The following is a 12,675-nucleotide window of genomic DNA, read 5'->3' on the forward strand; positions in this document are numbered from 1 at the left end:
GCAGAGCCCACCATCCCTTGCAGGACTCAAGGAGTCGAACCGGCAACCTTGTGGTTGAAAGCCCACTGGCCCGTGTGGGAATCGAACCGGCAGCCTTCGGAGTTAGGAGCTCGGAGCTCCAACCGCCTGAGCCACCGGGCCGGCCCTTAAAAGCATTTTTAACCGAGCCTCATTCCCTCTTTCAGGGGACTTCCCAGCAGGAACTTCCCATCCCTCACGTCACCCCATCAGTGCCTGGAGACTCTCGCCTCTTTAAGTGCCAGAGCCGCACTTGGTGGTCCAGGAAACGGTGGCAGCCATTTCTCCAACCGGTTTTCTTAAGCCTACAGCTTTGGGCTTCAGAAATCCATCCTTCTCCTAACATCTTAATATTAGAGATCAAGAAAAAGTAGCAGAAATCACAGAAGAAACGGGAGTGTTGGCTGACGGCTGCTGTTTACATCATCCCCCTATGGCTTGCGCACTTCGGCACATAGGCTCTGGGAATTTACAAGAGAAAAATACTTTAAAATACTTAAAACATTACCAGGTGGAGTGGTTCTCAGTGCAGGACGTGTGGGAGTACGGCTCTGTCCATGCCCAACTAGCTTTCATTTCCTATCAAGATCAGCTATTCCCCTGGTCTGAATAGGAAATCTGATCGGGGTGTCACAGAGGAAGCAGAGGCTGGAGGCTGCGAGGGCGCTCTCTTCTCCATTCTCAGACAATTCCTCTATTTTCCGCTTTGAGAGGAAACGATGGCTCCTTCCTAAGAGACTTCTCCTTCCAGCTTTTTGGGCCAAGTAGATCGGTGCTATTCCTAGGCTAGACCTCCAAGTGATGGAGGTGGAGGGGGGCAACCTTTGAGTATCTACCCTGAAACCCAGAAAATGTCCTGAGTTGTACAGAGGGGTCGGGGTGGGGATAGGGAATTTCAAAACCACATATCACGGGGGCCTTGAGATCCATCCTCTACAAAACTCCAGCATATTATTTATAAAGTACGTAACAACTTTATGTTGTGTCTAAGCAGCCCCTAAAATCTTGTCCTAGTGAGTCATGGCTCAAACTGTGTACAGAACTTCAATAAAGTCTTCATGGGGGGAAAAAATGGAGGGGCCCAGACCTGTGAGATTGGAGTTTAGAGAAGGGTGGAAAATGGGGAGTCTGGGCCAGGCCTGACAAGGGCTGCCTGTGAGGATCCCACCCAGGAGGGATCAGGGTGTATTTAGGGCTAGATGAGGCCAGGGGGCCAGGAGGAGGGGTGCTCAGTGGGGGACAGAGAGGGGGGCCTAGCACCCAATAGACAGTGCAAATCAGAACGGAACTCTTACGTGTGTTGGCAAAGGGCACTTGAACTACCAGGCAGGAAGTGGAGTTGGGAGCAAGGATCTTCTAAAAATAAGTCAGGATGAATTAACCCAGTTTCTTTTGTTGTCAGGGTTACTAGATGGTTGAAATAGTAAAATACAACAGATACGGGATTTCTGGATTTCAGAAAGACATCTGACCAGGTCTGTCTGGGATCCTCATGGAGAAGTGTGTGGTAGCTGTCATTCGTGGGACAATTATGTCAAAAAAGTTGTGGCCCAGAGGCAAGTTTGCAGGCCAGTTCCTGAGGACTCCAGCAGCTAGGCAGGCCACCCCTTCTCTCTTCAGGGGAAAATTGTGGCTACTGAACATCTTTTCACCTTACTGATAAAGCTACAAAGGAGGCAGATATTTGTCCAAACCAATGCCGTAACTCAGAGCAATGTTCCGGGGTCGAAAACAAAAGGAAAGAAAACGGTTGTCTCAGTCATTGCAGAGGTGGTTGAGTGGCCTCTGCTGCTTGTAGGCTGGGGTCCCAGTTCTGGCTTGATGCGAAAAAGGGCCATGAAGTTGTCATGGAGATAGTGAATGACCAGCCGGATGGCATGAAAATGTATCTACATTCCTGTTGTAGAAACCTGAACAGATCCATCTGACCAACCGAACAGCAAGCGTGACAGGGACCAAAAACACGAGAAGGAAACAAAACACAGCTAAGTGCTCATAGTCTGTCCCAGAGGGCTGAAGGGTAGAAGAGTGACAAAAGTCACGGATGAGACACACAGAACTGAGGAAGGAAGGAGCCCAGCTGGGAGTGACCGTGGCAGAGCGAGACAGACTCACTGCCTTGGGGAGGGACGGCAGGAACTTGATGTTGAGGGAAAAGCTAGGTATAGGAGATGTGCAGGGAGGTTTTCTCTGGGAAGCGCCCCCCCCTTCAAACCACCTTCAGTGAAGGGCTGCCTTATTCTCAAAAGATTTGGAGTGGGGGTTCTGCTAAAATTTACAGAACACTCAGCGTTTCTCATGGATTATCTCATTGAATCCTATGAACCAGATACTGGTATTGCCTTCATCGTACAGGAGAGAAACAAGACTCTCAGAGAGATCAGTATACTCGCCGGAGATCACACAGCTAGTTCAAGTGGTAAAGTCTGTTGGAACCCTGGCTGCCGGACTCCAGGCCTGAGCCCTTAACTTTTTGCACAGTGGCTCTAGAAGAAAAACATTTCAGGGCTTTTTGAAATGCCCCACAATAAGAAAATCTTAGAACAAAGCCTGAAGGGGCAAAATTTGAAAAAGCTGAAATACATAGAATATGAAGTATTTATTCACCAAGGTTAGTCTAGGATGTAATCCTTCAATTTGTTCTCCAAGTGTCTTAACGTTCCTGTTTCTTGACATTTTCATTACCTGATCAAACAAAATTAAAACAGATAGATACATCCAAATAAAAAAGGCGGGCAAGCTGGGGTATGAGAATATACATAGGAAATGGTGCTTCTTGATAGACATGAGATTCGTGTGATTTAGGACCAAGCCAGGAGCCTGTATAAACACTTCTAATACTGAGGATGTAGGTCTCCAGATGGATCTCTCACAAGGATCTGCTTTAATTAGCGCTGTTTAAAAAACGGACCAGTTCTCCAAAGAAATAAAAAAAATAAAAAAGTATGTTCATACAAAAATTTGGACATGAATGTTCACAGCAGCGTTATTTGTAATTCCAGTTTTCCTGAAAACCTGGAATCACCTCAGCTGTCCTTCGACGGGTAAATGAGTAAATGAACGGTGGTTCATCCACACCATGGAACATTCCTCAGCAATAAAAAGGAACGAACAGTAGATACACGCAACAACTTGGATGACTCTCCAGGGAAACATGCGGAGTGAAACAAAGCCAATCTCCCCCCAAAATATGATTCTATTTACATAACATTTTTGAAATAACAACGTTTTAGAGATGAAGGACAGATTAGCGGTTTCCAGAGGCTGGGGAAGAGGACAGGGAAGGAAGTGGATGTGGATAGAGAAGGGCAACGGGAGGGACCCCTGTGGTGCTAGAACTGTGTCTTGACTGGTGGTGGGCACGCAAAGCTGCACAGGTGATGAAGCTGTCCAGAACTTTACACACAGACACGATGTGTGCAAGTAAAACTGGGGATTAAATAAGGCTGATGGGGCATATCAACATCACTGCCCTGGTCGTGATCTTATACTGTAGTTTCACAAAATGTTGCCATTGGGCAAACCTGGGCAAAGTGTATGTACAAGGGATCCCTCTGTATGACATACTACACATGCGTGTAAATCTACTATTATCCCAATCAAAATCTCTATTTTCAAAACATGGACGAGTTCCCTGTCCCAGGATTCGAGACCTGGTCGGATGCTCCCTGAGGACAGGGGAGCATTAGGCGGCCCTCCAGCTCACCTGAGGTCTTATGGGGAGTGAGACCCCTTGGGTGGTGAGGAGGACGCTGAGCATTGCATACACGTCCTCCATTTCTGCTGGTCCCACAAACAGACAGAATCAGGAACACCCGGAATGATCTCCCCAAAGAGGCTCATTCTCTCGTACCCAGAGGAAGAGGTGAGCTGAGCTGCTCTGAAAGCATCTGGCAGGATCACCTCGGTCACCGCTTTTTCCTAAGACTACTTAGAACATAGACAAATCCCAGGGTGACAAGGAGCAAACATGCTCCAAATAAAGGGACATTCTAGATGGAAAGCGAACAGGAACATTTTGAGACCTAGGAAAGATATAGGGAAGATCTTGGATGTTCAGGGAGGTAAAGGGGGATTTTTGAACAGTATTCTACAGATACACTGAAATGCCCCAGCTCCTAAATGGAATTTTTCACTCCCAGATAATTTCATGATCATTTGCACCAAAACAAATTATCCTCAGGTGGACCTCTGGAACAGTGAAATGGGTAAATAAATGTGAGGTGTCCTCCATCCCCTCTTCCTCCCATAGGATGGGTCGAGCATGCCATCCTTTAGGTCAGTGTACAGAGAAAGTCCCTGAGGTTGGCAGTGCCGTGAAGCCAGCGTGGGGCCTGCTATTGGGGTGCCAGAGTGGGGTCCTGGCAGTGTCTCAGGACCTCCTGGCCAAGGAGCTTCCTTCACAGTCTCTGGGATCCCCACTCATCACTTGCTCTGTGTCCTCACATTCAGGACCTGGCACAGTATGTGTGATGTCAGGCCCACGGTGCTCTGACCCAGGCACTGGCCTCTAAGGCATAGCCTGAGATCTGGACCAACCCCAGCAGAGCTGGCTCCCCCCAGGCCTCCAGCTGGCAACACCTGAAACTCCCATGAATGTGGAAGTGACTGATGATGACACACGTGTGTAGTGTACCCTGAATTCCAATCTCCCTTCTGCTGGCATTTCTACTCCATCTGCATCTCTCCTTTCCTGTATCCACATGTGCCCTCCATCTGCAAACCTTACCCTCCAAGAAGAGATTTCTCTTGGGGTTTCCATGAATGGGTGGGCACACGCATTGGAAGGGGGCTCTGCCCTGCCTGTAATCACATCTGCCCTGCCCTCACAGAAGCCTTTGCCCACACAAAGGCACTTTGAGTTTTCTGCGGCCTAACACACCTGTGACGGCCTGTAAGTCCATTTTTAAAATGTGGCGAGGATAACTCAGGGAAAAGGGAAAGGGGGCCCCAGCTCAGCCCAGGCGGCTGCATTGTTCTCACATGGGCATTGTTCTCAGGCCCCACCGCTTACCCAGAAGGCACAGCCCACGACCCCTGGGGAATCAAATGAGATTGTTTTTCCCAAGCTTGAGCTCTTCAGGTGTGAGCTGCAGTGCTAGGACAACGGCGGTGACTGTGGCATTTCTGCAACAGGAAAGAGGAAGGAACTTCTGATCTGTGTAGCAATGGCATCAACAATGTGCACCCCCAACCAGCTGGCAGCAAAGAGGAAGGGAGTTCGGTTTCCATAGTGATAAATCACCAGGAAGCCAGCGAGGGAGAGTCAGCCGAGAGGATTTTTCCCTTCTCTGGTTCCCTGCAAACACATTCCCAACTCCAGAGTTGGTTAGACGCCTGTCGCCTCTCCAGGCTGAGCCTCCAGAACCACAGGTAAAGGAAGAGAGACGAGGTCTCTGCCAGATGGAAAGAGTGAAAAGCCCCGGCCACTGAGAACGGAAGGGAAGGGGTTTCAGCTCCTCTTACAGGTCTCCATCGGGCACAGGTGCCTGGGCCACCTGGCTTGCCCAGCACTGTGTCACACTTGTGCTGCACTTGTGTCACACTTGCCCAGCACTGTGTCACACTTGGGTGGCCACGTGCTCATTAAAAGCTCGTCGATATATGCCACTGCCATTAATCCATTTCATTATCTTACATTATGCCCTACACGATACTGTGTTCTATTATGTAAGCCCCACAGCATAATCATTAAGTATTGTTAGCCCTTCTTACAACAGAAGAATAGGCCTGGTGAGGGAGAATGATGGGCCAGAGACAACTCACCAAGTTGAGACAGCTGCAAGCCACTCCTGAAGGTTTTCAGGGCTCTCATCTGAGACTCTGTCTCTTGCCAAAATCAGACATTTTTCCCCCAAGAAAAATTCCAGAATTAAAAAAAAAAAAAAAAAAGCTCTGAAATGTCGTTTGTCCCAAGTCTTGTTGGTCACTCTTCATCGTGCTACTTTCTCTTTCCTCTTACCTTTTCATATGCTGTTCCCTTTGCTTAGAATGCTGTGCCCTGATTTCTTGGTCAGTTAACTCCTAGGGGGAGAGGCTTGGCCCCTCCTTCCCAGTGGCTCAGACACTTTGCTTTCTGGGCTTCCACATAACTCACCACACCATATTGTGAGGCAGCACAGAGTAGTGGCAAGAAAAGGCTCTTCTAGGCCCAGACTAGCTGTTTGACCTTGGGGGACTTACTTAACCTCTCTGAGCCTCCTCTTTCTCATAGGCAAGATGAGAAAAATGATAGTATCTGTTTATAGCATTTGTGAGGATTATATGTTAACACACGTAAAGCACTTAGAAAACGCTAACACATGGTTAAGGGTCAGGAAACATTAGCCACTAAAGAGTTAACTTTCTTAAAGCAGGGGCCATCTTTCAAGCATATCCTCAGATTGAGATGCTTCAGGCCTCAGTGGGTATTCAGCAATAAATGTCAAATGAACTCTGAATTCATGGAAGGCTGTTTTCCCGCTACCGTTTATGCAACAGACATGGTATTAGGCACCTTGACACTTCATTGAGTTTATTCACTCCAGCACTGGGCCCGGGTAGCCAAGGACCAGCATTCTACCAGTGTAGCATGCAGCATCTTTGAATGGGTCTTTCTGATGGCTTGAGAGCCCCTCCTAACCTCCTGCCCTGCCCTGGCTGGGCCTGGAAAGGTCCCCACTCCCCGGGCCAGGCCAAGAGGCTCTCAGCCTTACCACAGCTGTGTTACCCACATGGTCTATAAACACCAAGAGACTGAAATAATCCACATATCTGCAACCCGAGGCCACTCAGGTAGCCAGTCCCCTCTGCGGTTTCGCTTGAAAACATGAAGCCAAGCTCTTCATACAAATACTTTGATTTTAAACTTAGTTGTAGAACAGCTGAGTCACTCCACTTAAAAATACAGATTTCAACTCTATAGAGACAGAATTCAGACCCATGGTTGCCTGGGGCTTGAGGAGGAATCATGGATTGACAGCAAATGGGCAAGAGGGAACTTTGGGAGTGATGAATACGTTCTAAAACCAGATTATGGTGATTGCTGCACAACTCTATATAGTTTAGAAATATAGAGATCTGAAATTTAGCAAATAAAACACAGGACATTCAGTTAAATATAAATTTCAGGTAAGCAACAAATAATATTTTTATTGTAAGTATGTTCCAGATAATACATGGGACACACTTAACACTAAAAAAGTATTTGTTGTTTATCTGAAATTCAATTTTAACTGGGCACCCTATGTTTTATTGGCAAGCCTAAATAAAAGTAATTGAAGTATGCACTTAAAATGAGCAAATTTTATGGTGTGTGAATTATACTTCACTGTTAAATTTAGCACAGCACCTACAATAATATCGTTTATTAAGAAAAAGCACAGCTTTTCCTTCTGTGTACTCTCTCCACTCCCTTCCCACTCTCACCCCTGGCGAAATACAACTATAAAAACCACCCCACTAGCCCAGGAACCCATAAACGTCACTAGTGTAAGAAATCTAAACAGTCACCATAGCTTTGATTTCCTGGAGTTTGGGGCCTGCAGAGGGCAAGACCCCCACCAGGATACATACATACATACATACACACAAAGAGTCGGAAACATGCAGGCCTCTGCTTGCTGGGTGTTCCAAAACCCTAAATCATTCCCACCCCACCTCATCACTAATCACTAGCCGGCAATTCAACTCTCATCAGCTGGTGGCCACAGAATGCCCTGCCCTGCGCAGGCTGTGCAGGCCGGCTACAAAAGTATGACATTTCCCTGCCCAGTGAGTACACACCCACCCGACACACAAACACACTAACAGCATTAAAAACAGAGAAAAATTACTCTTCTCTTTCTGCTATGGGGGAGAAAGTTTTCCTTGTCCTCCAAGAAAACAAATTTATCCGTGGGGTTTGCCTATCGAACTGCATTTTGCAATCAATAGGAGAATGTTACCTTTTTAGAATTAGCATAGTTGCACTCGACCGTAGTAAATACAGTTGACTCTTGAATAACAAGGGTTAGAACTGCGCGGGTCCACGTATAGGCGGATTTTCCCCCCAATAAATACAGTCAGCCCTTTGTATCCTTGGGTTTCCCATCCGCAGATTCAACCAACTGAGGAACAAAAACAGTATTTTCTCATTCCCAACCGCAGATTCCCAACTGTGGATGAAACTACTCTTTTCAATCTGTGGTTGGTTGGATCTCCGGATGCAAAGTGCCAACTGTAGAATCCAAAGTTATTCGCTGATTTCCTACTGTGCAGGGGTCCGTTGCCCCTAAATCCTGAGTTTTTCATGGGTCAACTGTCCAAAGAATGCCGCTTGCTGGTAGGTCTGGCTCTAAGCAATCCAGGTACCAAATTGTAACCAACCATCAAAATTATGATAATCTGTTCTTTAAATTCACCCCACCTGAGGTCTGCCAACTGATTTTTGTCTTGAATCAAAAGGGACTCATCAACATTCCACTCCTTGCTCTTTACTTCTGTGGGACCATTTCGGTACTAGAGGATTTTACAAAAAATGACCCCAAATACTGGATGCTTCAGGGACAGTGTGTAAGCCTATAAACCTAAGAATCCTCTTACTTAGCTTATCACCTATATAAACAGAGCGCATGGGCATTTCAAGCAGGGAAGAGAAACACTCCTATGTATGGTCAGCCCAAAGGTAAACCTAGACCAACTGTGCCTACTTGGGACTTCTCAGGGTGAGTGGTGGGTAGGTCAATGAAAAGAGTCCAAGTGGCTGCCTGTCGATGAGGCCGCTGATGCTGAATAAAATGCCGATAATTGTAACTGGTGTTTATTGTAGTGCGCTAAAGTGATTTCTATGCTCTTATGGCTCAGTCCTCTGATGTCCAGACAGCTAGAGGAACTCACCCACAGCACCACAGCTTGTCAGGGGCCCACCCCAGGGCCCTTGCTCTTACCACCCAGTTCAAGTTCCTCTCATTTTTGGCTGAAGTTATAGCAAGATATACCTAGCAAGATTGTTCCTTTGTCCATTAGGAACTTTAATCAAATGTATACAAACATAAATACAAACTAGAAAAATCATTAACTACTTAGTAAATGCCATTTTGGATTAAAAAAAAAAATCTTGCCAATGAGATTTATGAAATAAAAATAATGGAGGTGATAGTGAAAAAGGAAAGAACCCCAGTCTGCTCAGCAAAATTCTAAAGTAGCAGACAGCATTTTCCACTTCTGATAATCAGGATATCAGCAGTGAATTTTCACAGGACTGAGGGAAAGTAACTTGTTCCCAGGTGCCAGTATTTACATCCATTTGACAGTATTTTATCTCATGACTAAATTCTTTTAATAAGCACTTCATTTCATTTACCCCCATTGGCTTGAAATAGTAGGGTATTTCCGAAAGGAGCTTTAACTTTTTTTTTCAAGTGACTTAAAATCAAGAAAAGCAAGCAAAACCAAAAACAAGTCATTACAGGCAGAAACGATTAATGGGCTGGTGGGTTCCTTCCCAGGCCCTTTTGAAACTACAGAAATTTGACAATGGCGCCATCTAATGGAAAATTAGAAGGTTAAACAAAAAAAATCATTTCCTCTACTTTCAGATTTGTTTTATCAACAGCAGCTTCTCCTAAACAGCTCTTTCTCAGCTTTGGACACCCCCATTGTTCACTTAACTTTTAAGTTATTTATTGCAGAAACATACCGTTGATGTAAAAAAGTATATACAATACATAATATAAAAATGGCATGTAAAAAAGTATTTGAAATAAAACTTCCCTATTTCTTTCTGCAGACATAGTATTCTATGCATATACAAATAAAATAATAAATGAACAAATACATAAATACCAATATGCGTAGATATGTATACATATACTATTATAAGTAAATGGTATATATGTTATATATTTTCTGCAGTCTGTTTTTTTGCCTATCATGAATATATTTCCACTTAAATACATAGAGACCTACCTACCTCATTTGAAAAGAAAATGGCCCAGGGTGGCCGGATGGCTCAGTTGGTTAGAGTGCGGGGCTGTAAGCAACAGCGTTGCTGGTTTGATTCCCTTATGGGCCAGTGAGATGCGCCTTCCACAACTACTGTGTTTCCTCAAAAATAAGACCTAGCTGGACAATCAGCTCTAAGGCATCTTTTGGAGCAAAAATTAATATAAGACCTGGTATTATATTGTATTATATTATATTATAAAGACATATTATGTTATATAAGACCGGGTCTTATATTATATAAGACCTGGTCGTACAGTAAAATAAGACTGGGTCTTATATTAATTTTTGCTCCAAAAGATGCATTAGAGCTGATTGTCTGGCTAGGTCTTATTTTTGGGGAAACACGGCAGATTGAAGACAACAAGCTGCCACTGATCTTCTGAAGGGGCAGCCGGATGGCTCAGTAGGTTAGAGCGTGAGCTCTCAACAAGGTTGCTGGTTCAATTCCCGCAACCTGTGCCCCCTGCAACTAAAGATTGAAAATGGCAACTGGACTTGGAGCTGTGGAGCTGCGCCCTCCACAACTAGATTGAAGGACAATTATTTGAAGTTGATGGGCCCTGGAGAAACACACTGTTCCCCAATATCCACCAATAAAATTTATTAAAAAATAAAATAACAAAAAATGGCGCCAAAATACCTCATAGTGTATGGGATTTCTTTTCAGGCATTAAAAATGTTCTAAAATTAGATTTTGGTAATGGTTACACAGCTTTGTGAATATATTAAAAAACACTGAATATACTTTAAGTCTTATGGTATGTGAATTATATTTCAATAAAGCTGTTTAACAAAAGAACAGATGTCAAAAAACAAACAAACCCATTCTAAGGAACTCCTATAATTTACATAACTATTATAGTTCCCAGTCCATGGACATTTAGGTGTTTGCAGTTCTTCATGATCACAAGCAAAACTGCACGGATGCCCCATGCCTATCTTTGTACCCGTGTAGATCTACAAGGAAGATTCTAGGGCTACACAACACAGCTCTGGAGGAGAATGAAAGAATTCTAATGTTAGCTGGTGTGGTAGAAGCCACTTCAAATCTCTTCCAAGAATATAAAGGCTACAACATGTGCTACAGTAAATTTTCTGTTTGCAGGTGGGCCCATGTTCCTTCAATGATCATGGATAGAGGAGCGGGGGTAGGTGGTTTAGTCCTCTAATGACAACTTACCATAACTGGGTATGGCTAGGCATGCTGGTAAGTACCCCAAATCTGCCTCTGCCAGCTGGGGACTTAGTTCTGCTCCTGAATGGTTTTTTGATCTGTGAAATCAAACAACTCCCAGCAGTATTATGAGGATGGAATGAGCTGGCCCATCTGATGGGCTGCCCCTTGGCCAGGAGGTCCTCAGTAAGTGCTAGAAAAGCACTTGAAAGACTCAAAGTGAGGGTGCAGCAAACTCAGAGAGGCAGGAAAAACCCTGGTGAATCCATTCACATGGTGTAGTTTCTGAGTGGTGACCCCTACAATTGGCGAGTCACCAGCCCCATCCAGGCGTGAACACAAAAGCTTATTATTCACAGCTATAGAAAGATGGAGTAAGTCCCAAGAAGAATCGGGAGAAGGAGGGCAAAGCTGGCAGCTGGGCTGTGAACTGACCCCATCTTCCCAGAATCCTCAGCAGCCCCTTCTGAGAGGGGGAAGGGAGTCGGCTGACATCACTCTGGGGCTCAGGGATGGAGCCTCCTCCTTGGCAGCATCCCAGGCCATCCTGGATACAGGAAAACTGGAGGACAAGGGGACATATAGCCAGAGCCCCTGTCAGCCCTTATGAAGAATCACAGAGCCACCTTCTAAGGACACCAGTATGACTTCATGTTAACTAATTACATCTGCAAAGACCTCATTTCCAAATAAGCTCACATTCTAAGCCTCTGGGTGGATATGAAGGTTGGGGGGCACTAGTCAACCAAGTACCGAACCTGTGGGAACAAATAAGAAATGATATGAACAGTGAATTGCAGGCCGTGTTCTGTAATAGTGCCCAAATCAGAACAGCTCAGAACGTCTTTTTATACTGTACAAGAAATAGTACAAAATAAAGTAAATGATTTCTAAACAGGTTATTATAACAAAAAATAAGAACAGTACGCAGAAGTTGTATTGTGCACAAATGGGGCTCAGAAGTTGTCACGTGAAAAGTCGAAAACACCAAATATATTTAATCAAAATGGTAATTGTATTCTGGCAAAGCTCATTGCTCTAATAAATTCTACAATCTCAGTGAGCAAAATAATGAAAATAATACCTTAAATCTGTTTCACACATGTATTTGAAATAAAAATCCGGTACATTTTCAAATCAAGACTGTATCTATAGGATGGACCTAAAGGATATTACGCTAAGTGAAATAAATCAGACTGGGAAATACCATACGATCTTACTTATGTGTGGAATCTAAAGAACTGAATAAATGAGCAAACAAAACAGAAGTAGATCAGAGATACAGAGAACAAACTGATGGTTGCTAGATGGGAGGGAGAAAGGTGAAGGGATTAGGAAGAACAAATTGGTAGTTACAAAATAGTCGCTGGGATGTGAAATACAGTGTGGGCAATGTAATCAATAATATTATAAAAGCTATGTATGGTGTCAGATGAGTTCTAGACTTATCAGGGATTCACTTCATATATTACATAAATGTCTAACCACTGCACTGTATACCTGAAACTAATATAAAA

Source organism: Rhinolophus ferrumequinum, chromosome 21 (genome assembly GCF_004115265.2).
Source record: "Rhinolophus ferrumequinum isolate MPI-CBG mRhiFer1 chromosome 21, mRhiFer1_v1.p, whole genome shotgun sequence".
Lineage (NCBI taxonomy): Eukaryota > Metazoa > Chordata > Mammalia > Chiroptera > Rhinolophidae > Rhinolophus > Rhinolophus ferrumequinum.